General features: G+C 27.7%; 1 protein-coding gene across 1 annotated transcript in view; it reads right to left on the bottom strand.

Moving 5' to 3' along the window:
• Positions 1–18,585, bottom strand: part of LOC148172209 (C3 and PZP-like alpha-2-macroglobulin domain-containing protein 8) — a 213,599-nt gene extending 195,014 nt beyond the window's left edge. Inside the window, exon 1 of the mRNA XM_088038839.1 lies at positions 18,431–18,585. The gene's annotated coding sequence lies outside the window, so the exon portion shown is untranslated. The remainder of the gene's footprint in view (positions 1–18,430) is intronic.
• Between the last annotated feature and the right edge of the window lie 7,545 nt (positions 18,586–26,130).

The following is a 26,130-nucleotide window of genomic DNA, read 5'->3' as shown; positions in this document are numbered from 1 at the left end:
GCATGGAATCGATGAATTTCTTGTAGCGCAACAAATTACCGGCGCCGCTATAGTTTCCTGCTTAATTAAAATAAAAATAAAAGTGGTAACTTTTTGTCGATTTTTAATTTTCTCACAAAATTTGGCGAAGCACAGCTCGCTTCGCTCGCCGTTGGCGCATGGAATCGATGAATTTCTTGTAGCGCAACAAATTACCGGCGCCGCTATACGTTTCCTGCTTAATTAAAATAAAAATAAAAGTGGTAACTTTTTGTCGATTTTGAATTTTCTCACAAAATTTGGCGAAGCACAGCTCGCTTCGCTCGCCGTTGGCGCATGGAATCGATGAATTTCTTGTAGCGCAACAAATTACTGGCCACATTAAACGTTTTATGCTTAATTAAAATTCAAATAAAAGTGGTAATTTTTTAAAAATTTGGCGAAGCACAGCTCGCTTCGCTCGCCGTTTGCGCATGGAATCGATGAATTTCTTGTAGCGCAACAAATTACCGGCCACGCTATACGTCTCTTGCTTAAATAAAATTCAAATAAAAGTGGTAACTTTTTGTATATTTTGAATTTTCTCACAAAATTTGGCGAAGCACAGCTCGCTTCGCTCGCCGTTTGAGCATGGAATCGATGAATTTCTTGTAGCGCAACAAATTACCGGCCACATTAAACGTTTTATGCTTAATTAAAATTCAAATAAAAGTGGTAATTTTTTTAAAATTTGGCGAAGCACAGCTCGCTTCGCTCGCCGTTTGCGCATGGAATCGATGAATTTCTTGTAGCGCAACAAATTACCGGCCACGCTATACGTCTCTTGCTTAAATAAAATTCAAATAAAAGTGGTAACTTTTTGTATATTTTGAATTTTCTCACAAAATTTGGCGAAGCACAGCTCGCTTCGCTCGCCGTTTGAGCATGGAATCGATGAATTTCTTGTAGCGCAACAAATTACCGGCCACATTAAACGTTTTATGCTTAATTAAAATTCAAATAAAAGTGGTAAATTTTTAAAAAGTTGGCGAAGCACAGCTCGCTTCGCTCGCCGTTTGCGCATGGAATCGATGAATTTCTTGTAGCGCAACAAATTACCGGCGCCGCTATAGTTTCCTGCTTAATTAAAATAAAAATAAAAGTGGTAACTTTTTGTCGATTTTTAATTTTCTCACAAAATTTGGCGAAGCACAGCTCGCTTCGCTCGCCGTTGGCGCATGGAATCGATGAATTTCTTGTAGCGCAACAAATTACCGGCGCCGCTATACGTTTCCTGCTTAATTAAAATAAAAATAAAAGTGGTAACTTTTTGTCGATTTTGAATTTTCTCACAAAATTTGGCGAAGCACAGCTCGCTTCGCTCGCCGTTGGCGCATGGAATCGATGAATTTCTTGTAGCGCAACAAATTACTGGCCACATTAAACGTTTTATGCTTAATTAAAATTCAAATAAAAGTGGTAATTTTTTAAAAATTTGGCGAAGCACAGCTCGCTTCGCTCGCCGTTTGCGCATGGAATCGATGAATTTCTTGTAGCGCAACAAATTACCGGCCACGCTATACGTCTCTTGCTTAAATAAAATTCAAATAAAAGTGGTAACTTTTTGTATATTTTGAATTTTCTCACAAAATTTGGCGAAGCACAGCTCGCTTCGCTCGCCGTTTGAGCATGGAATCGATGAATTTCTTGTAGCGCAACAAATTACCGGCCACATTAAGCGTTTTATGCTTAATTAAAATTCAAATAAAAGTGGTAAATTTTTAAAAATTTGGCGAAGCACAGCTCGCTTCGCTCGCCGTTTGCGCATGGAATCGATGAATTTCTTGTAGCGCAACAAATTACCGGCGCCGCTATAGTTTCCTGCTTAATTAAAATAAAAATAAAAGTGGTAACTTTTTGTCGATTTTTAATTTTCTCACAAAATTTGGCGAAGCACAGCTCGCTTCGCTCGCCGTTTGCGCATGGAATCAATGAATTTCTTGTAGCGCAACAAATTACCGGCCACACTAAACGTTTTCTCCTTAATTAAAATTCAATTAAAAGTGGTAACTTTTTCTCGATTTTGAATTTTCTGACAAAATTTGGCAAATCACAGCTCGCTTCGCTCGCCGTTTGCGAATGGAATCGATGAATTTCTTGTAGCGCAACAAATTACCGGCGCCGCTATACGTTTCCTGCTTAATTAAAATAAAAATAAAAGTGGTAACTTTTTGTCGATTTTGAATTTTCTCACAAAATTTGGCGAAGCACAGCTCGCTTCGCTCGCCGTTTGAGCATGGAATCGATGAATTTCTTGTAGCGCAACAAATTACCGGCCACATTAAACGTTTTATGCTTAATTAAAATTCAAATAAAAGTGGTAAATTTTTAAAAATTTGGCGAAGCACAGCTCGCTTCGCTCGCCGTTTGCGCATGGAATCGATGAATTTCTTGTAGCGCAACAAATTACCGGCGCCGCTATAGTTTCCTGCTTAATTAAAATAAAAATAAAAGTGGTAACTTTTTGTCGATTTTTAATTTTCTCACAAAATTTGGCGAAGCACAGCTCGCTTCGCTCGCCGTTTGCGCATGGAATCAATGAATTTCTTGTAGCGCAACAAATTACCGGCCACACTAAACGTTTTCTCCTTAATTAAAATTCAATTAAAAGTGGTAACTTTTTCTCGATTTTGAATTTTCTGACAAAATTTGGCAAATCACAGCTCGCTTCTCTTGCCGTTTGCGAATGGAATCGATGAATTTCTTGTAGCGCAACAAATTACCGGCGCCGCTATACGTTTCCTGCTTAATTAAAATAAAAATAAAAGTGGTAACTTTTTGTCGATTTTGAATTTTCTCACAAAATTTGGCGAAGCACAGCTCGCTTCGCTCGCCGTTGGCGCATGGAATCGATGAATTTCTTGTAGCGCAACAAATTACCGGCCACGCTATACGTTTCCTGCTTAATTAAAATTCAATAAAAGTGGTAACTTTTTGTCGCTTATCCTTATTTAAAATTTTAATTGCTGACAGTTTTAATTCAGCAAGTGCGTTGCAAAAAGGATGCAAATGAAAAATGCTCCAATTTAATATTAATCCGGCGCGTTTAATCTTCCTAAAAGGGTTGCGTGAAGACAGTGGCCTTAATGGAAAATTAAAATGTCTGACAGCGTGCAGTTCACTTGGAAAAATGTAGATTACATTGAGAACGGCAATTAGACGATTTTATTGACCATTTAGATTATCTTAATGGTGGAGGCTCAGTTTGAAATAAATTGGGCGAACATAGCCAATTTCCGTTTTTAATTGCCTCTGGCAAGGTGTCGATGAAGCATTGCCTGTCCCTTTTTGATATTTCCGGTGGGTAAATAACGAAATAGGAGAACAATGAAGCTAACTCAAAGTTATGGCGCTAATAAGTGGAGATAAATTTAAACCAGTTAGAGCATTAGCGCCGTGAAATAATTAAATTAACTGCGGATCGCGGATGCTAATATAAACTGACATTTTACGGAAGAATGAAGCGACGTTAAATTATAGAGAATAGAGAAAATTAATACACTTTCTGAAAGCTGAGAAAAAGTTGCGGTATTGTCTTACAATTCTCTCGCCGTTCAAACTTTAATTTATCTTTGAGCGCGAGTAACGCCCACGGGCTGTTATGATTCATAACTTCCGAGGTATCATGTAAAGTGATCTTCATTTCTACAGTGCACAATCGAAAATTTTGACAAAAAACGCAAAGACAAAGTTAAAATAATTCAAAAAGAAAATTCAAAAAATCCAAGGAACGAATTACAAGAAAACAGCAAAAGAATCCAAAGAATGGAAGCAAAAATATAAGAAATCTATAATTATCGAAATTTTGGAATTCCACTAATCAAAAATTTAGAAAAGTTCAAATAATACAAAAAGAAGCCCAAAAAAATCTGACAGAGACATCTAAAAGATGTAAAAAAAAGTATCATGAAAATCCAAAAGAGAGGTTCAAACAATTCAAAAGAAAAAACTTGATATAATTCAATGAACTTTTAAAAAATATAAAAAACAAATACTAATAATACAAAGTAAGAATTTAATAGAAGCATTTAAAGAATAGAAAAAACGAATCTTAAGCCTGCAAATAAAGAATTTAAAGAAATGATAAAAAGCTAAAGAAGAGAAAAGCAAAGACGAACTAACATAATCAAAGAAATTATCAAAATTCAAAAAAAGCATCTAAAGAATCTAAAAAAAAATATAAAAAATACAAATAAAGAATAGCAGAAATTTAAACAATTTACAAAACTAAAATATTTCAAAAAAAAATCTAAAGAATGCAAAGAACGTAAATAACGATTGGAAAGGAAAAACCCAACAATCCGAAAACAGAATTCAAAATTTACATCTGAAGAATTGAAAGAAATAATAAAAATGAATTAAGGAGAAAATCCAAAAAATATAAAGAATCTATAATTATCGAAATTTTGGAATTCCAATATTTACAAATTTAGAAGAGGTCAAATAATACAAAAAAAAATCCGAAAAAGACATCTAAAGAATGTAAAAAAGTATCATAAAAATCTAAAAAACTGGAAAAAAATTTATAAAAATTCATAGGAAGTAAAGAAAAAAACAACAAAATCTAATATAAGTATCTACAAAATCCAAAAGAGAGGTTCAAACAATTCAAAAGAAAAAACTTGATATAATTCAATGAACTTCTAAAATATATACAAAACAAATACTAATAATACAAAGTAAGAATTAAAAAAACAACTAAAGAATAAAATGAACAAATCTTGAGCCTGCAAATAAAGAATTTAAAAAGATGATAAAAATCGAAAGAACGAATCCAAAGAGAAAAGCAAAGGAGAACTAACTTATAAAATCATAGAAATTATCAAAATTCGAAGAAGGCATCTAAATAATCCAAAAAAGGAATATAAAAAATGCAAATAAAGAATATTAAAAATTTAAAAAATTTACAAAAATAAAAAAATTGAAAAAAAACAATAAAAAATTTAAATGACTCAGTCAACACAAAGCAATAATTCAAAGAAGAATCTAAAAAATGCAAAGAACGTAACTAACGATTACAAAGAAAAGATCCATTAATCCGAAATCAGAATTCAAATTTACATCTGAAGAATTGAAAGAATGAACTCAAAGAAACAATAAAAATAATTCAAAGAGAGAATCCAAAAAATATAAAGAATCAAAATACAAATAGAAAAAAAACGCAGAAGAATCCAAAGAATTCAAAAAGTTAACACGCCCGAAGAAAGACATTAAATATTTCCGAAATGCTTTCATCAAAAGATTACAAAAAACGAGTCTCAAAATTTTGTAAATCTTGTATTAAAAGAATTTAAAGACGTAATAATACTAAAAACAAAGTCCAAAAATAAAGAATTACTCTAAAAAATGAAAAAAGTGTAAACAAAGAATCCAAAGAATTTGAAAAAGGAATTCGAAAGAAACTCATAAAAATTGAAAAAAAGTAAAGAAAAAATTTACATAATTGAATAAAAATATCCGAACAATACAAAAGAAGTTTGTTAAGGATCTAATCTAAGGGTCGAAAGAATAGAAAGAAAAGATTAGATAAATTGCAGAGAAAAAAATTCGAAAGAATCTAACAAAGTCCCAAATATACAAAGAAATAATCAATAAAATAAAAAGTGCAAAACTAAAGAATGTACAGATCCAAAGAATACGAAAAAATAATTCAATGTAAGCATCTTAAGAATAGAAAAAACGCGAAGAGTTAAGTTGCGAGAATTTAAGGAACGAATCTAAAACAAAGCAAAAGAATTTAAAGAAAATTAAAATAAAACAAAGAAAAATCAAAGGAAGAGTTGAAAAAAACCAAAAAGACAAATAAAAAATCAATAATTCTCGAAATTTTGAAAATCTTTTATTAAAAAGTTAAAATAATACTAAAAACCAAGCCCAAAAACAAAGAAAGAATCCGAGGGAAAGATCAAAAAAATCTAAAAAATACAAATAAAAAACCCAAGAAAATTCCAAAAGAAAATTCGAAAAAAACTCCTAACAATTAAAAGAAAGCAAAAACAAAACAAACAAAAAAACTAATAAAAGTATCCAGATTATTCAAAAAAAGAACAAATCTAAAAAATGTAAAGAAAGGACGAAAAAATAATTTAAAGGAAACATCTAAAGAATAGAAAGAACGAATTTAAAGAATTCAAAGAAAAAATGTGGAGTGTCTAAGGAGCGAATTCAGAGAGAAAACCAAAACACTACATTTAAAGAAAGACTACAAAAATATTCATAGAGTTAAAAACATCCAAAAATAATGCTAAAAATTAATAATAAATAATAAATGAAATTACAAGAAACAATTCCAATAGTTCTAAAAATTCTTCTAAAAACGATTCCTAACAATACAAAGAATGAATCAATAGAATGCTAAGAATCCAAACAAAAATTAAAATAAATAATCCAAAATCAATCGATTCTGACAAGATTACCAATTTAGATTTATTTCTTACTGTGACAAATTTCAAAATTAAAGAGCAGAAGCGACTAATTTAAGATTTTTTTTTGACTTAGCCTATAATTGGCGATAGTTTTTATTAACAGTTGTAACTCTGGCAAATTTTACACTGCAATAGTTAAATTTGGAGAAGTTAGACTATTTGGAGTTGACTTGCACAATTTAAGGCCAAACAAGATAAATTAAAAAAACAAACTCTTAAAATAAACCAAAAAAAATAGTAGACAATTCTACTATCTAAAATTGCCTTTCCACATTTACTAAAAAAATCACCACAAGAAGTGACACCAATTTTAAACAAGTAAAATTTTCAATGTCTTTGATTTTTTGACCGCGATGATATATGATATATTTTCTAAAATCTTTATTTCTAGTCCAACCATTTTGCATGTTGGCACAGCTAATGAACACTTTAGAAGTAATAACCTTGCCAAATTTGATTGTCATAACTTAATAACAAACAAAGATACAAATTTTAATAAACAAAGTTGAAAATTTCTGATTCGTCCTAAAATGAAATTTTCTAAAATCTGTATTTCTTGTTCAAAAATTTTGTACTTTGACACAGGTTAATTAACAGTCTAGGAATAATAACCTCGTCTAATTTGATTGTCATAAATTGAAAACCATAAAAAGATACGAATATTAATAAAAAAATAAAAATTTTTGGTTCGTCCTAAAATGAAAATTTTTTAAAATTGTTATTTTTTGTTCTAAAATTTTGTAATTTAGCACAGTTAATTAACACTTTAGGAATTATAACCTCGTCAAATTTCGTTGTCATAACTTAAAAAGTAACAAGATACAAATTTTAGAGTAAAAAAAGTTGAAAATTTCTGATTCGTCTTAAAATGAAATTTTCTAAAATCTGTATTTCTTGTTCAAAAATTTTGTATTTTGGCACAGGTTAATTAACAGTATAGGAATAATAACCTCGTCAAATTTGATTGATATAAATTGAAAATCATGAAAGATACGAATATTAATAAAAGAAATAAAAATTTTTGTTTCGTCCTGAAATGAAATTTTTTTAAAATCGTTATTTTTTGTTCTAAAATTTTGTAATTTACCACAGTTAATTAGCACTTTAGGAATTATAACCTCGTCAAATTTCGTTGTCATAACTTAAAAAGTAACAAGATACAAATTTTAGTGTAAAAAAAGTCGAAAATTTCTGATTCATTCTAAAATGAAATTTTCTAGAATCTGTATTTCTTGTTCAAAAATTTTGTATTTTGGCACAGGTTAATTAACAGTATAGGAATAATAACCTCGTCAAATTTGATTGATATAAATTGAAAACCATGAAAGATACGAATATTAATAAAAGAAATTTTTGGTTCGTCCTGAAATGTAAACTTTTTAAAATTGTTATTTTTTGTTCTAAAATTTTGTAATTTAGCACAGTTAATTAACACTTTAGGAATTATAACCTCGTCAAATTTCGTTGTCATAACTTAAAAAGTAACAAGATACAAATTTTAGTGTAAAAAAAGTCGAAAATTTCTGATTCATTCTAAAATGAAATTTTCTAGAATCTGTATTTCTTGTTCAAAAATTTTGTATTTTGGCACAGGTTAATTAACAGTATAGGAATAATAACCTCGTCAAATTTGATTGATATAAATTGAAAACCATGAAAGATACGAATATTAATAAAAGAAATTTTTGGTTCGTCCTGAAATGTAAACTTTTTAAAATTGTTATTTTTTGTTCTAAAATTTTGTAATTTAGCACAGTTAATTAACACTTTAGGAATTATAACCTCGTCAAATTTCGTTGTCATAACTTAAAAAGTAACAAGATACAAATTTTAGTGTAAAAAAAGTCGAAAATTTCTGATTCATTCTAAAATGAAATTTTCTAAAATCTGTATTTCTTGTTCAAAAATTTTGTATTTTGGCACAGGTTAATTAACAGTCTAGGAATAATAACCTCGTCTAATTTGATTGTCATAAATTGAAAACCATGAAAGATACGAATATTAATAAAAAAATAAAAATTTTTGGTTCGTCCTGAAATGAAAATTTTTTAAAATTGTTATTTTTTGTTCTAAAATTTTGTAATTTAGCACAGTTAATTAACACTTTAGGAATTATAACCTCGTCAAATTTCGTTGTCATAACTTAAAAATTAACAAAGATACAAATTTTAGTGAAAAAAAAGTTTAAAATTTTTGATTCGTCCTAAAATAAAATTTTCTAAAATCTCTATTTTGTGATATAATATCAAAATGTCAATTTTTTTTTATCGGACGCCCCTTGACACTTTTTCCGCCTAAATTTAGCATCTCGCCCGTTCACACCATAACGAACTAGAATTAAGGACAAAATACAAGCTGTCGAGATTAACGAAAATGTTTGGAATCTTTCCAGTCGCTTGGATGTGGAACGAAATTACGCAAAATAATTAATTCAAACAACTGTTTACCACATTATTCGCCACAATGTTTATTCAGGTTATCTCATATGTTTCCATCAACCTAAACCGAGCTTTAAACTGTAAAACATCACCAGCAGCATTAGCGAGAAAATGTTTTTTTAAGGATTAAATCATCATAAGCGCGAATTTGTAACTGATGATACAAAACATCGTTGAGTGCGCGCAAGGACGCGAAAGCTTTCAAACCATTAAACTTGAAAACTTTTACAGGTATTCTTAGGCTTTCTTTAATAAAATTACGGAAACTTCAAATTGATTATGTTGCGTAACTCACTTTGGCCGGAATTACTAGTTATTAATGTATCTAGGAAGTTGGTGAGATGATAATGCCCGATAGGTGTCATTGAATATCATTTCTTTAACTTTTAAAATTGCTAGTTACTAATTTATAATTTACTATAATTGAACCCTCAAATTGGTAAAAATTGACGTAAATTACAAAAAAGTGAGTTTTCCTGAAGTTAACATTAACTTGCTAATTACTAATTTAATTAGTGTTTTGGTTTTATTTTTTTCACGTTTTCTAATATTAGTTTAGTAAATTTTCTATTTTTAATTATTATTTCTGTCTTTCATTTGTTCAATTTCTTAAAAGAGAATTATGAAGTTTGTCTCTTAATTACAATTTCTAATCACTCCAATTTTTAATTTTTAGTGGAAATTGTTCTTTAAATTTCTATTTAATAATTTAGTGTAATTAAACTAAATTTAAATTTAAAGTAAAATTTGTCATAAAAAACTTGAAATTCTAAATCTTAGATAATAATAAGTCTTATCTAAGTCACCGGTTCTAGTTCAATTACTATTTAGTAACTTAATTTAAATGTTTTACGTTTTTGTTATACAATTTCTAGTTTTTGATTACTTTTTAATCATATCTACATCCTCTTAATTGGCACTAGAATTTCCAGAAATTTAATAAAACAAAACCTTTGTAATTGCTAATTGATAATGTAGGAGTAATTATAAGTAAATTCTCCCTCCAATTTTAATTTATTTTAAATAAGTTAAGTAAAAAAGTTCTTGCTCTTTTAATTTCCAATTCACTTAAGAAGTACAAACTTCTATTCTGAAATTTTAATTAAAGTTTTTAGTTTCTTTAGTTATTAAATTAATTCGGACTTTCAATTGGTTAAATACTTTGTAATCACTTCTAATTAGTACTTCCAATTACCAACTTTCAATTACTTTAAGATACTGTGTTTTTCACTATGCCATTTTTAATAATTTTAATTCTAATTAATAGCTTTGCCCTAATTAATATTTTCTCAATGATTTTCAACCTCTAATTTCGTCGTTTGGCGTGTTTACTTTTGAATTTTCCAATTTCTAATGTTGAATTGTATGTTCTAAATTTGACTCTCATATTAATAATCGTTTTAAATTTTTAGTTTTCCGAAATTATTAATTTCTGCTTAACTTGAATTTTACGGTTTATAGTAAATTTATTAATTAATTTTAGCGTATTATTAAATTTTTTTTTTCGATTCAGATAAATTATTTATGTGCATATTTTATTGCGCTCCGTAATTAATTCAGTATTAAATGGTAATTTGGGAAAAATTACCATTTCGCTGTAGAGCATTTATAAAAAAAATTTTAGCTCTTTTAATAAAAAATTTTCAAAATTTCGAGAATTTATTGATTTTGTATTTGTCTTTTTGGATTTTTTTTTGGATTGTTTTGAAGCATCTCTGAAATATTAACATTTATTATTATTATATTCTTTCAATGCTTACATTGAATTATTTTTTCGTATTCTTTAGATCTATCTGTACATTCTTTAGTTTTGTACTTTCTATTTTATTGATTATTTCTTTGTGTATTTGGGACTTTGTTAGATTTTTTCGATTTTTTTTCTTTGAATTTTATCTATTCTTTTCTCTCTATTTTTTCGACCCTTTGTTTAGGTTCTTTTAATTCGCTTATTAAATACTTAACAAACTTCTTTTGGATTTTCTGGATATTTTATTGAATTATTTGAATTTTTTCTTTACTTTCTTTCAATTTTTAGGAGTTTTTCCCGAATCCCTTTTTCAAATTCTTTAAATTCTTTGTTTACACTTTTTGAATTCTTTAGATTCATCCTTTATTTTTGGAAATTTTTTGGAAAAATTATGTTTCAAAATTAATTTTTGTCGATAAATCGCATTTATAAAATCCAAACAGGAATTTACAAAAAATTACATCAGGCTGTAATTATAGCTAAACTTACTTTGGAAGTCACAAATCATGATTCAAAAAAGTTTTAAAAATTAAATAAAATTTTATTTTATTATTTCTTCAATTTCTTAAAAAAGAATTATAAATTTTGTCTCTTAATTACAATTTCTAATCACTCCATTTTTTTCATTTTTAGTGAAAATTCTTCTTTGCATTTCTATTTAATAATCTATTGTAATTAAACTAAATTTAAATTTAAAGTAAAATTTGTCATAAAAAAATTAAAATTCTAAATCTTAGATGATAATAATAAGTCTTAATTACACTGACTTATTAATTGCAAATTTAATAATTAGTCCACCGTCCTAGTTCAATTACTATTTAGTAACTTAATTTAAATATTTCACGTTCTTGTTATAAAATTTCTAGTTTTTGATTACTTTTTAATTATATCTACATCCTCTTAATTGGCACTAGAATTTCCAGAAATTCAATAAAACTAAACCTTTGAAATTGCTAATTGATAATGTAGGAGTAATTTATAAGTAATTTCAATTTTAATTTATTTTCAATAAGCTAAATAAAAAAGTTCTTGCTTTTTCAATATTCACTTGAGATGTACAAATTTCTATACCGAAATTTTAATTAAAGTTTTTAGTTTCTTCAGTTATTAAATTAATTCGGACTTTCAATTGGTTAAATACTTTGTAACCACTTTTAATTAGTGCTTCCAATTCTCAACTTTTAATTACTTTAGGATACTGTTTTTTTTTCACTATGCCATTTTTAATAATTTTAATTCTAATTAATGGTTTTGCCCTAATTATTATTTTCTCGACGATTTTTAACCTCTAATTTCGTCGTTTGGCGTGTTTACTTTTGAATTTTCCAATTTCTAATGTTGAATTTTATGTTCTAAATTAGACTTTCATATTAATAATCGTTTTTAATTTTTAGCTTTCCAAAATTACTAATTTCTGCTTAACTTGAATTTTACGGTTTGTAGTAAATTTATTAATTCATTTTAGCGTATTATTAAAGATTTTATATATATTTGATTCAAATAGATTATTTATTGCGCTCCGCAATTAATTCAGTACTAAATGGTAAATAGTGAAAAATTATCAACCCCACCTTGTTAACCTGACCTGACCTGACACGACCATAATGCTGTCATGGACCTGACGTAAGTGACTTTTCGCCCACGTTTTGTCCATTTGACTTGTTATTTAAATGCAAATCTTATTAAAAGAGATAAGTGCCCAGTGTTATATAAAGAACGTGCAGTTTCTGGCAAACTCTTCGACATAAACTGCAATAATGTTGCCACTACCGCCTAGAAACACTAAAATTAAAGCAAGAATGCACTTCCTCCTTTTAATGCTCCAATAAATTTAATTGTTCTTACATTGTAGTGTCATTAAGCAATTTTACTTTTTGTTTTCGGTTTTCCTTCCATAGAAGAGTAAAATTAGACACGTTTCTTAAAAAAGAACGCTTCGCCAAGCCTCTCTGAAAATTACGCAAGATCCGGACTTTGTGAAATCCGTACTGACTAGCTTCAGTTTAGACGTGACGTGAAATCGAAAGCAACTTGCAATAAAATCGAATCCAGTTCCTTTATATTTGCATTTGGAAATAACCTTTGGAATAGTAAGTGGGGCTAAACTTGATTAAAAACAAATTTCTTGCAGGCTTTTAATTTTTAATCTGTCCGATTGCACGGGATTTTCATTAAAAATGCTCTGGCATTGACTGTTGAAATGTACTTCTATTAGTCCCAAATTTTTATTAAAAGTTAAGTTAGTTTATTGCTATTTTGAAGTTTTTGTTAATAATTATTAATTCTACTTAATTTTTAAAACTGTTTTTAATCATGACTTACCACTTCCAAAGTAAGTTTAGCTGTAATTACAGCCTGATGTAATTTTTTGTAAATTCCTGTAAATGCGATTTATCGACAAAAATTAATTTTAAAACATATTTTTTCCAAAAAATATCCAAAAACAAAGTCCAAAATAATAATAATAAATGTTAATATTTCAGAGATGCTTCAAAACAATCCAAAAAAATCCCAAAAAGACGAATCAAAAATCAATAAATTCTCGAAATTTTCAAAATTTTTTATTAAAAGAGCTAAAATGATACAAAAAACCAAGCCTAACAACAAAGAAAAAATCCGAAAAAAAGATCAAAAAAATCTAAAAAATACAAATGAAAAAACCCAAACATCCAAAGAACTTGAAAAGAAAATTTTAAAATAACTCCTAACAATTAAAAGGAAGCAAAAAAAACAATTTTTTTTATAAATGCTCTACAGCGAAATGGTAATTTTTCACTAATTACCATTTAGTACTGCAATATGCACATACATAATTTAATTAAATCGAAAAAATTTTTTTTTTAATAATACGCTAAAATTAATTAATAAATTTACTATAAACCGTAAAATGAAGTGAAAAAAAAACAGTATCCTAAAGTAATTAAAAGTTGAGAATGAATTGAAAGTACTAATTAAAAGTGGTTACACAGTATTTAACCAATTGAAAGTCCGAATTATTTTAATAACTAAAAAAACTAAAAACTTTAATTAAAATTTTAGTTTCAGAAGTTTGTACTTCTCAAGTGAATTGGAAATTGAAAGAGCAAGAACTTTTTTATTTAGCTTATTGAAAATAAATTAAAATTGGAGTCAGAATTTACTTATAAATTACTCCTACATTACCAATTAGCAATTAGAAAAGTTTAGTTTTACTGAATTTTTGGAAATTCTAGTGAAAATTAAGAAAATGTAGATATGATTAAAAAGTAATCAAAAACCAGAAATTTTATAACAAAAACGTGAAATATATAAATTAAGATAGTAATTGAACTAGAACCGGTAGACTAGTTATTAAATTTGCAATTAATAAGTCAGTGTAGATAAGACTTATTATTATCAAACATTTAGAATTTCAAGTTTTTTATGACAAATTTTACTTTAAATTTAAATTTAGTTTAATTACAGTAAATTATTAAATAGAAATGCAAAGAAGGATTTACATAAAAAATTAAAAATTGGGTGATTAGAAATTGTAATTAAGAGACAAAATTCATAATTTTCTTTGAGGAAATTGAATAAAATAAAAGACAGAAATAAAATAAAAATATAAAGTTATTTAAACTAATATTAAAAAACGTAAAAAAAATTAAAACAAAAGACTAATTAAATTAGTACTTAGCGAGTTAATTTCAAATAAACTAGAATTAGAGTTAGCTTTGACTAATTTGAGATTTTAATGTACAGTGAATTATAAATACAGGTGTCCGGAAAGTCGCGGACAATGCCATAGAATACCGGAAAAATATTTTAAAAAATCTGTCTTTAAGTTTTTGAGATATGATGGATTAAAGAGTAAAAGTTTGATGCCAAAATTAACGATTTCTGTGCAATAATTTTACTTTTGTGCAAAAAAAACCAACTGTTAATAATTTTTTTTAACATTTTCTTGGTACTCTGACGGACCACCCAATTACCGCCTTTCAAGGTGGTGCGCCAATTTCCGCACATGCTGTATTAAAGACGAAATCTGAACTTGAACTAACAATTTCAAAAGTTAAAAATTAAAAGGTGAAAGTTTAAATGCAAAGTCAGAATTAAGTTTTACAGTGAAAAAAAAACTTGGAGCAAATTGAATTTGTAATGAAAAAAAACGTGAAATTTTTAAATTAAGTTATCAGGTAGTCCCTAATTCTTATAAATTAAAATAAAAAAAAACAATTAAATTAGTAATTAGCAAGTTAATGTTAACTTCTGGAAAACTCACTTAGAAATTTTTTGTAATTTACGTCAGATTTTACTAATTTGAGAGTTTAATTATAGTAAATTATAAATATAATAGAAATAATATTCAATAATTTTTTTCTTAGAAACTAAACAAACAAAAAAAAAATAATAAAAACTAGAAATTGTGTTGATAGAAATAATAAAAAAAATAACAGAAATTTAATTAAATATTAAAATCAAAAATTCTAAATAAAAAAAAACGTGAAATTTATAAATTACGTTACCAGCTAGAATCTACCCTTCTTAGAATTAAAATGGATAAACCAAAACTAATTAAATTAGTAATTAGCGAGTTAATGTAGAATTTCAGGAAATCTCACGTTAGAATTTCTGTTTTTTTATGTCAGATTTTACTACTTTGAGAGTTTAATTAAAGAAATAATTAGATGTCACAACGAAAACAAAAAAATATAAGAAATTGGATGGAAGAAGAAATTGATAAATTAAATTGGCAATTAAGCAAATAGTTAAAAATTCAGAATAATCTCTCCAATTTAGAGTTTGAGAGAATTACAAATTACAATACAGAAGTCATAAATTGGGTCGAATAAAGAGAGTCGCAAAGTTCCATAATTTAAAGTCAGAAATGAGACAACTTAAAACGTAAAATTAATGAAAGTGGCAATTTGCAAAGCCTAAAAATTGTCAAATTTAATAGCAATAGAAGAATTTAAGCTCGTAAATAAGAATTAGATTCTACAACACATGAATTTTTCCGTTTTTTAACTTTTATATCATTTTCGCAATCTTTGTGTTTTTCGTTCTTCCATTCTTCTCCAACTCTTGATCAAAAACATCAAATTCAAAATTTCAAAGGACTGCTAAAAATAAACACCAAACCGTTGAAAATTCCCAGAATATTTAGCCGCTTCCTCCATCCAAAATTCATTATTTTTTCCAATTTTGGCGAAGTGAAAATTACGCCTAAATTAACATTTATGGCATTTCCTCCGCAAAAAAACTAAAAACTTTAATTAAAATTTCAGTATAGAAGTTTGTACTTCTCAAGTAAATTGGAAATTATAAGAACAAGAACTTTTTTATTTAGCTTATTTAAAATAAATTGAACTTGGAGTGAGAATTTACTTATAAATTACTCCTACATTATCAATTAGCAATTAGAAAAGTTTAGTTTTATTGAATTTCTGGAAATTCTAGTGCCAATTAAGAGGATGTAGCTATGATTAAACAGTAATCAAAAACCAGAAATTTTATAACAAAAACGTGACATATTTAAATTAAGTTACTAAATAGTAATTGAACTAGAACCGGTAGATTAATTATTTAATTTGCAATTAATAAGTCACTGTAATTAAGACTTATTATTATCTAAGATTTAGAATTTCAAGTTTTTTATGACAAATTTTGCTTTAAATTTAAATTTAGTTTAATTCCAGTAAATTATTAAATAGAAATGCAAAGAAGAATTTACACTAAAAATAAAAAATTAGAGTGATAAGAAATTGTAATTAAAAAACAAAATTCATAATTTTCTTTTAAAAAATTGAACAAATGAAAGACAGAAATAATAAAATAAAATTCTACTTAATTTTTAAAATTTTTTTGAATCATAAATTGTCACTTCCAAAGTAAGTTTAGCTCTAATTATAGCCTGATGTATTTTTTTGTAAATTTAGAACATATAATTCAACATTAGAAATTGGAAAATTCAAAAGTAAACACGCCAAACGACGAAATCAGATGTTAAAATCATCGAGAAAATAAAGAATTTAAATTATTAACAATAGCATAGTGAAAAAAACGGCATCTTAAAGTAATTAAAAGTTGAGAATTGGAAGTTCTAATTAAAAGTCGTTACACAGTATTTAACCAATTGAAAGTCCGAATTATTTTAATAACTAAAGAAACTAAAAACTTTAATTAAAATTTCAGTATAGAAATTTGTACTTCTCAAGTGAATTGGAAATTGAAAGAACAGGAACTTTTTCATTTAGTTTATTGAAAATAAATTAAAATTGGAGTGAGAATTTACTTATAAATTAGTCCTACATTATCCAATTAGCAATTACAAAAGTTTAGTTTTATTGTATTTCTGGAAAGTGTAGATATAATTAAAAAGTAATCAAAAACCAGAAATTTTATAACAAAAACGTGAAATATTTAAATTTAATTACTAAATAGTAACTCAACTAGAATCGGTATACTAATTATTTAATTTGCAATTAATAAGTCAGTGTAGATAAGACTTAGAATTTCAAGTTTTTTATGACAAATTTTACTTTAAATTTAAATTTAGTTTAATTACAGTAAATTATTAAATAAGGATGCAAAGAAAAATTTACACTAAAAATTAAAAAAATGGAGTGATTAGATTGTAATTAAGAGACAAAATTCATATTCTTTGAAGAAATTGAACAAACAAAATACAGAAATAATAAAATGAAAATAAAAATTAACTATTATTAAAAATCGTGAAAAAAATTAAAACAAAAGACTAGTTAAATTAGTAATTAGCGAGTTAATTTCAAGTAAACTAACGTTAAAATTTTTAGTTTCGTTTGTCAAATTTTACTAATTTGAGAATTTAATTATAGTAAATTATAAATATTAAACACAAAGTCTAAACTTGTCCCAGTAACTAGCAATTTCAATGATATTCAATAAATCTAGAAACTAAACAAACAAAAAAATCTAGAAATTGTGTTAATAGAAAGACAGAAATAATAAAAATAATAACAGAAATTTAATCAAATATTAAAATCAAAAATTCTAAATAAAAAAAAACGTGAAATTTATAAATTACGTTACCAGCTAGTATCTACCCTTCTTAAAATAAAAATGGATAAACAAAAACTAATTAAATGAGTAATTAGCGAGTAGAATTTCACGTTAGAATTTCTGATTTTTTATGTCAGATTTTACTACTTTGAGAGTTTAACTAAAGAAATAATTAGATGTCACAACAAAAACAAAAAAAATATAAGAAATTGGATAGAAAAAAAATTCATAAATTAAATTAGCAATTAAGCGAATAGTTAAAAATTCAGAATATTCCATCCAATTTAGAGATTGAAAGAATTACAAATTACAATAGCGAAGTCATAAATTGAGCCCAATAAAGGAAGTCGCAAAGTTCCATAATTTAAAGTCAGAAATTAGACAACTTAAAACGTGAAATTAATAAAAGTGGCAATGTGCAAATTTACAGGTCAGAGTTTACAGGTCAATTTTAAAGAATAGAAATGATAAAATGATTTGAAAGTAGTTTAGGTTTTAAATCAGTCTTGAAATTGAAAGCTTATTCTTCTCCAATTCCTGATCAAAGCATCAAATTCAAAATTTCAAACCGTTGAAAATTCCCTGAATATTTAGCCGCTTCCTCCATCCGTAATTCATTATTTTTTCCAATTTTGGCGTAGTGTATCCTCCCCAAATTACGCCAAAATTAACATTTATGGCATACGTTATTAGCGCGCTCATTAAGACCATTTCCCCCGCAAAATTTCGCAGTTCGCTGTTCTAAATATTCTAATTTCCAGTTAGAACAAACTAAATTCCCTCTATTTGTGACAGCTTACCCAAATCTAAGCAAGCCGAGCTTTCGCCACCGCACCAGCTGATTTATAAAGAGCACAACGATAATTCTCAGGGAGAGCGTCTATCAATAAATCGGTAAGCAAAATGGACCGTCGCGACGCGAGATACAATCGCACTGGAACGTCACCAATGACTACTACATCAAGCGTCTCGGCGCTGGACCATAATGAAAGCTCCATGGAGCTTGCGCGAGCTTTGCAACAGTCATGCAGTAGAGGTGTGTGCGATTCTGCTGATTATGACATATGTTTTGAACACAGACTTGCTTGTCGTCTTGTTGTTCATTTCGTGTGCTTGTATTGACGAGAAGTTGCTTTTTGAGAAAATATTTGGAGGACAAGGCGGAAACGCAACAGAACACGATGACATGATAGGGAATTTGACAATGTAATCTAACTGGAGGAAGTTTTCTTTTGGCGCGACCTAGAGAGGGAAACGCGCTGGATCCGCCCAAAGTACGCCTTTTTGTGTAATTGTTATCTTTTCATTATTATTAAAATGTTGCTTCTGGGTTGATAAATTTTAAAATTTGGGCTGGTGGTAAATGTGACAAAAATAGCAGTTGGCTTAATTTTTTTTTGGTTAATAACAAAATGAAAATTGCTAAAATGTTTCATTTGCGTAATCAAATTGTTATAGTTTTTAATGTTAAAATGTTTCTTTTTCGGTAAAATAGTTGGATTTTTAAAGAATTAATTTTTACTAAATTAGAATTATTTCTAGAGAATGTGAATTATCAAAAACTTTCATGGGGTTTCCAAAAATCTTGAAAATTGTGTTTTTGGAAATCCTTTAAACAATCACAAAAAAACCAAAAAAAAAATGGATAAGAAAACTTAAGAAAAATGTCCGATTCAAAACTTCCAAGGAATCGGAAAAATAAAGCTCAAATAAATCTCCTATAAAATAATCAAAACTGAATCATCAAGAAATCCTCAAAAAAAATCTAAAAAATGTTGTAGAATTTGTAAAAATGCTTAATAATCCTAAAAATGGTCTAAAATTTTCTCAAAAAAAGCCAAAATCTTATGAATTCTGAATGAAAGAATCTCTAACAAATTTTGAGAAAAACATCAAAAAAGTCAAAATTGGCTAAAAAGTTTTTATTTATTTTTTAAATATAATATTTTTTCTCTTCTATATGTGATAGTAAAAGTAGAATAATGGAGAAATGCTTCACCTACCTTCTACCTTTTGGGCTAATAGAGTTCTAGTTGAAAGTCTGATCCACTTAGCAACATTTTTCTTTTCTATTAATACTTGTCAGAAACAGGCTAGAAATATCCACACATTAGAACTCAACTATTAATTATTGAACTCATGCAGGTTGAAAAACTTATTGACTGTTTGGATTTTATAAATGCGATTTATCGACAGAAATTAATTTTGAAACATAATTTTTCCAAAAAATGTCTAAAAACAAAGTCCAAAAATAAAAGATGAATCTAAAGAATTCAAAAAGTGTAAACAAAGAATCCAAAGAATTTGAAAAAGGAAAGAAAGTTAAGGAAAAAATTAAATAATTCAATAAAAATATCCAGAAAATCCAAAAGAAGTTTGTTACGTATTTAATAAGCGAATTAAAAGAACCCAAACAAAGGGTCGAAAGAATAGAAAAAAAAGAATAGATAAAATTCAAAGAAAAAAAATCGAAAAAATCTAACAAAGTCCCAAATATACAAAGAAATAATCAATAAAATAGAAAGTACAAAACTAAAGAATATACAGATAGATCCAAAAAATACGAAAAAATAATTCAATGTAAGCATTTAAAGAATAGAAAGAACGCGAAAAGTTAAGTTAATAATAAATGTTAATATTTCAGAGATGCTTCAAAACAATCTAAAAAAAATCCCAAAAAGACAAATAAAAAATCAATAAATTCTCGAAATTTTGAAAATTTTTTATTAAAAGAGCTAAAATAATACAAAAAACCAAGCCTAAAAACAAAGAAAGAATCCGAAAGAAAGATCAAAAAAATCTAAAAAATACAAATGAAAAAACCTAAACATCCAAAGAACTTGATAAGAATATTTTAAAATAACTCTTAACAATTAAAAGGAAGCAAAAAAAAACAATTTTTTTTATAAATGCTCTACAGCGAAATGGTAATTTTTCCCTAATTACCATTTAATACTGAATTAATTACGGAGCCCAATAAAATATGCACATAAATAATTTATCTGAATCAAAAAAATAAAATCTTTATTAATACCCTAAAATTAATTAAATAAAGAAATTTACTATTAACCGTAAAATTCAAGTTAAGCAGAAATTAATAATTTCGGAAAACTAAAAATTAAAAAAGATTATCAATATGAGAGTCTAATTTAGAACCAATTGAAAGTCCGAATTATTTTAATAACTAAAGAAACTAAAAACTTGAATTAAAATTTCGGTATAGAAGTTTGTACTTCTCAAGTGAATTGAAAATTGAAAGAGCAAGAACTTTTTTATTTAGCTTATTGAGAATAAATTAAAATTGGAGTGAGAATTTACTTATATTTACTCCTACATTATCAATTAGCAATTACAAAAGTTTAGTTTAATTAATTTCTGGAAATTCTAGTGCCAATTAAGAGAATGAAGATATAATTAAAAAGAAATCAAAAACCAGAAATTGCTGAAATGTTTCATTTGCGTAATCAAATTATTGTAGTTTTTATTTTTAAAATGTTTCTTTTTTGGTTAAATAGTTGGATTTTAAATGAATTAATTTTTATTAAATTATTTCTAGAGAATGTGAATTATCAAAAACTTTCATGGGATTTCCAAAAATCTTGGAAATTGTATTTTTGGAAATCCTTTGAAAGATCACAAAAAATCTAAAAAAAAAATGGATAAGAAAACTTAAGAAAAACGTCCGATTCAAAACTTCCAAGGAATCGAAAAAATAAAACTCAGATGGATCTTCAATAAAATAATAAAAACTGAATCATCAAGAAATCCTCAAAAAAAAATTTTAAAAATATTGTAGAATTTGTAAAAATGCTTAATAATCTTAAAAATGATCTAAAATTTTCTCAAAAAAGCCAAAACCTTATGAATTCTGAATGAAAGAATCTCTAACAAATTTTGAGAAAAACATCAAAAAAGTCAAAATTGGCTAAAAAGTCTAAAATCTAAAGAAAACGATCTCCGAATCGTAAAAAATGTCGGGTAAATTCAGAAAATTTCAGGAAATCCTAACGGTATCCTAAAAAATCCTAAAAAAAATCTAAAAAATTTTCTAAAAGTTCAGAAGATCTAAAAGGCGAAAAGAACGTCGAAAAGTCAAAACAATGCATTTAAAATCTTGAAAAACGGTTGTAGAAAATCAAAAGGAATGTTATAGAATTTCTAAAAATGGTCTAGAATCCCAGAAAATTTCACAGAATCTAATGAATCAAGCAAATTAAAGAAGACGCTGACGCGTCGTGCGTGTTTTAAAAGCTTGCTTATAAACTTGTAATTATAATAATTTGTTTGGTATCGCGGTGTCTAAAAATTGTACTTTTTAGCGATTTTTGAGTTTTTGCGGAAATACTCGATAATTTTTTTTTTTTTTCAACAACAATTTCACCAAATAAAACCAATAAAAACGAAAAAATAGATACAAGACGTTGACAGCTGGGTGTTTTTCCTGGAATTTGCATGAAATCCAAAATGACAACTGAACTATTTTTAACACATTTTTATTGAGAGAAGATTAAATTAGCGATTGGTTTCACAAACACTAACAAATCGCTAAAAATTGCATTTAAAAGCGCCGCGACGAAAAATTTTTTGCGTTAGATTTTAGAGCTTTATTTTATAAGCGACATATTTTCAAAATTAAAGATGATTTTGGAAGTGGGCCAAATAATAGTAATTTGGAACACAAGACCGGAAAATGCACTAGGAAGTCTGAGTGAAATTGCGAACCCGAGTCGTAGCAACACGAAGACTTCCAAAACCATTTTTGAACGTGTGATCCACACTATTTTTTAGACCAACAAAATTTAATGAATCAAAAAAAAAACTGATCTAGTGACTTTTACTCTTTACGGTTGCTCTCCTAGTAACTATTTTGGTTATAAAACATTCTAACCTCGTTTGAAATACTTCAGCACACTCCTGTGACAATTGATGACACGTTTACTGAAATCAAAATGTCATTAAATCGAACGTACAAAAAATGCGTATTTTTTCCAATATCTCATCTCTAAATTGTATTCATGATGAAAAATGCGAGCTGATTTTACAGTACATATAATTTCGAAAATTCATTTTCAAATCTTTTACCTATGTGCCTTCTGGAGTGATGCCTAAATGAGAGTAGCAAACAAAACCTCTACCAAAATACAGTGACGGCCAAAATAAAGTAGTACAGCTATTGAACGACATTCTAATTCAGGTCAAAAATTTAGAGACTGACGTACTTTTTGACATGTTATATTAAGAAAAAAAAAATATTTTCAAAAATTTGCTGTTTTCGCTATTTTTCTCATTTCGAATAAAAAAGTGGGCGTTGTATAGAATCACTTCAGTGATTGAAGAATTTTTTGTGGGAAAGTCACAGCAAAATCTCGCTCATATGCAGCTCGTTTAGCTATGACATCTTGTACTGGAAATTTCTATTTTACAAAAACATCTTTGTAAATCTTTAAAAAGTTAGTTTAATTACTTGTCCTGTCATGTCTTTAAACAATTTTTAGTGACTTTCATTTTTGCACCAAAAATCGAGTTGCAATGAGAAGTCGCTAAAATCGTTTATTAAGAATGAAGACTATGTGCCAACTTGATTTTGAAAAAAAAATCAGTAAAATAGTACTTATTTTTTTTTAAGTTGACAAAGAGCAAATCTATTATTCAAATCAGCGAAGGAAAAACTCTTTCAAAACGTTTTATAAAAGCCTCAAATTTCCAAATTTTTTGTTAAATTTTTAAGTAATCTTAGTTAAAAAAACTTAAATATTATCTTAGAATCGTTTCTTAATTTCCACTAACATCAAATTTTAATTTTTAACAAGAAATTTTCTTATTTTAGACAATTTTTCGAAAATTTTATTTTATTAGTAGGTATAGTATATCCGGTGAGAGATTGGGAGATTTCGACAGTTGACATATCGGTTGGTAGCAAATTATGCTGCAAATTACACTAAAAACACTAAATAGATTGACAAGGTTGTAAGTAACTGAGGTGTTTTTATAAAGTGAGACGTCTGTTGGAGCGTGTGACGTCAGAGTGATGTGATTATCACTGAGATTCGCCAGAGTGTTGTTGCGTTTATGAACGGTTTCCGCGGTTATTTAAATGTTCGACAAATAAGTACATCACCTACATACAAAACGCAATTTTCGCGAAAATTTATGACTACAACTATGCCAAATTTCCGATATCGATATCTCGCTTATTTTTTAAAGCAAACTTAAGTTATTATACATCATTGTACGCAGAATTTTACGCAGATTCCAAATCTGAGATTTAAATTCAGATCCGACAACAGATAACTGAGTTATGGCCGATCAAAGTTCCGGAAAGTTGATTTTCATTTTTCCACATTTTTCAAAATTTTTAAAGTTAAATATCTCGGAAACTATTTGAGATATTAAGATGCGGTTTGCGGCATCGTTCTTCTCGCGATTTTTTACATAAGAAAAGGTTCATGAATTTTTCAAAAGTCAAAATTTGCAAATTTTCTCAAAAATTCATGACTAAAACTATGCCAAATGTGTGATAGCGATATCTCGCTTATTTTTTAGAGCAAACTTAAGTTATTATACATCATTGTACGCAGAATTTTACGCAGATTCCAAATCTGAGATTTAAATTCAGATCCGACAACAGATAACTGAGTTATGGTCGATCAAAGTTTCGAAAAGTTGATTTTCATTTTTCAACATTTTTCGAAATTTTTAAAGTTAAATATCTCGGAAACTATTTGAGATATTGAGATGCGGTTTGCGTCATTCTTTTTGTCGGCTCATTTTACGTTAGAAAATGTTCTCAGAAATCCAAAATTCAATAGTCGAATTTTCGGGAAAAAAAAATCCGACTCAAACGATGAAAATTTTTCATTTTTTTTAATATGGGTCATAACTCGGAACCTATTTGTCTGATTGATCTCAAATTTGGCCAGGAGATAGAATTCGAGCTCCTCTTTCAACTGATGTAATTCAAAGCTATTAAACGTCGCTTTCAATTTGAAAACATTGATTGATTATCACCCTAAAATGACGTTTTTAAAACAGTTTTTGGCCAATGCCTCGTTTATTTATTAAGCAAACTGAACAAATTTGGATCTCATTTTACGCATAATGTCACGCTGAATCCAAAAACATGAGAATTTTCAATGTTCGTCAACAAATAACTGAGTTATGGTCGTTTGAATTTTTGGGTTGTCGCCAGAGGGCCAAATTTTTGAAGGTTGAAAACAATTCGTGCTCCATATCTCGGAAACTATTTGAGATATTGAGATGTGGTTTGCGGCATCGTTTTTCTCGCGATTTTTTACATAAGAAAAAGTTCATAGATTTTTCAAAAGTCGAAATTTGCAAATTTTCTCAAAAATTCATGACTAAAACTATGCCAAATGTGTGATAGCGATATCTCGCTTATTTTTTAGAGCAAACTAAAGTTATTATACATCATTGTACGCAGAATTTTACGCAGATTCCAAATCTGAGATTTAAATTTAGATCCGACTACAGATGTCTGAGTTATGGCCGATCAAAGTTTCGGAAAGTTGATTTTCATTTTTCCACATTTTTCGAAATTTTTAAAGTTAAATATCTCGGAAACTATTTGAGATATTAAGATGCGGTTTGCGGCATCGTTCTTCTCGCGATTTTTTACATAAGAAAAGGTTTATAGATTTTTCAAAAGTCGAAATTTGCAAATTTTTTCAAAAATTCATGACTAAAACTATGCCAAATGTGTGATAGCGATATCTCGCTTATTTTTTAGAGCAAATTTAAGATATTATACATAATTGTACGCAGAATTTTACGCAGATTTCAAATCTGGGATTTAAATTTGGATCCGACAACAGATAACTGAGTTATGGCCGATCAAAGTTCCGGAAAGTTGATTTTCATTTTTCCTCATTTTTCCTAATTGGTACGATCGATCTCAAATTTGGCCATTAGATAGATCTTGTGCTTCTTTTTCGATTTAGAAATTTGACCAAAACCCTTGGTGCGGGAGAAGCTGGTTGATTTTATAAAATGTATATTTTATGAACGCTTTTGTGTCACATTTTACACAGAGTGATTTTTATGAACGCAGCCCTGGGGTTATTTTGTCATTTTAAATTTCGCGCGTAAATTTAGTGACTTTTCTGTCATTCAACCTCTCACTGTACGAACTATACCAAGATAATTTTTTTTAAATTGGTTAGACAAATATTAAATCTAATCCTAATATCTTAAAGATATTGAAATGAAAATCAGAGAAATTACTGCCATCGAACGTTTCTTTTAAATTGTATTTTCCGCCGTCAATACTCGTCGAAATGAAACCCCGGAAAATCCTCTGCTCAATTAACAAAAATATATTCATTTCCCGCACGTTTCTTCCTACCAATCATCCGAATCGCGGCAAAAATACCCCCGAAAAATCCCTCAAAAGAGAGCAGCAACAAAGCCGAAAGCAATTCAGACCCGACCAAATTCAGATATATGCGTTTTACAAATTAAACTGCGTACCTATGCCCCCTTG

This window comes from Gnatocerus cornutus, chromosome 6 (genome assembly GCF_029298725.1).
Source record: "Gnatocerus cornutus isolate USDA-ARS CGAHR chromosome 6, icGnaCorn1.1, whole genome shotgun sequence".
Classification (NCBI taxonomy): Eukaryota; Metazoa; Arthropoda; class Insecta; order Coleoptera; family Tenebrionidae; genus Gnatocerus; species Gnatocerus cornutus.
The sequence above is the reverse complement of the archived record's forward strand: the minus strand, read 5'-3'. Positions and strand labels throughout refer to the sequence as shown.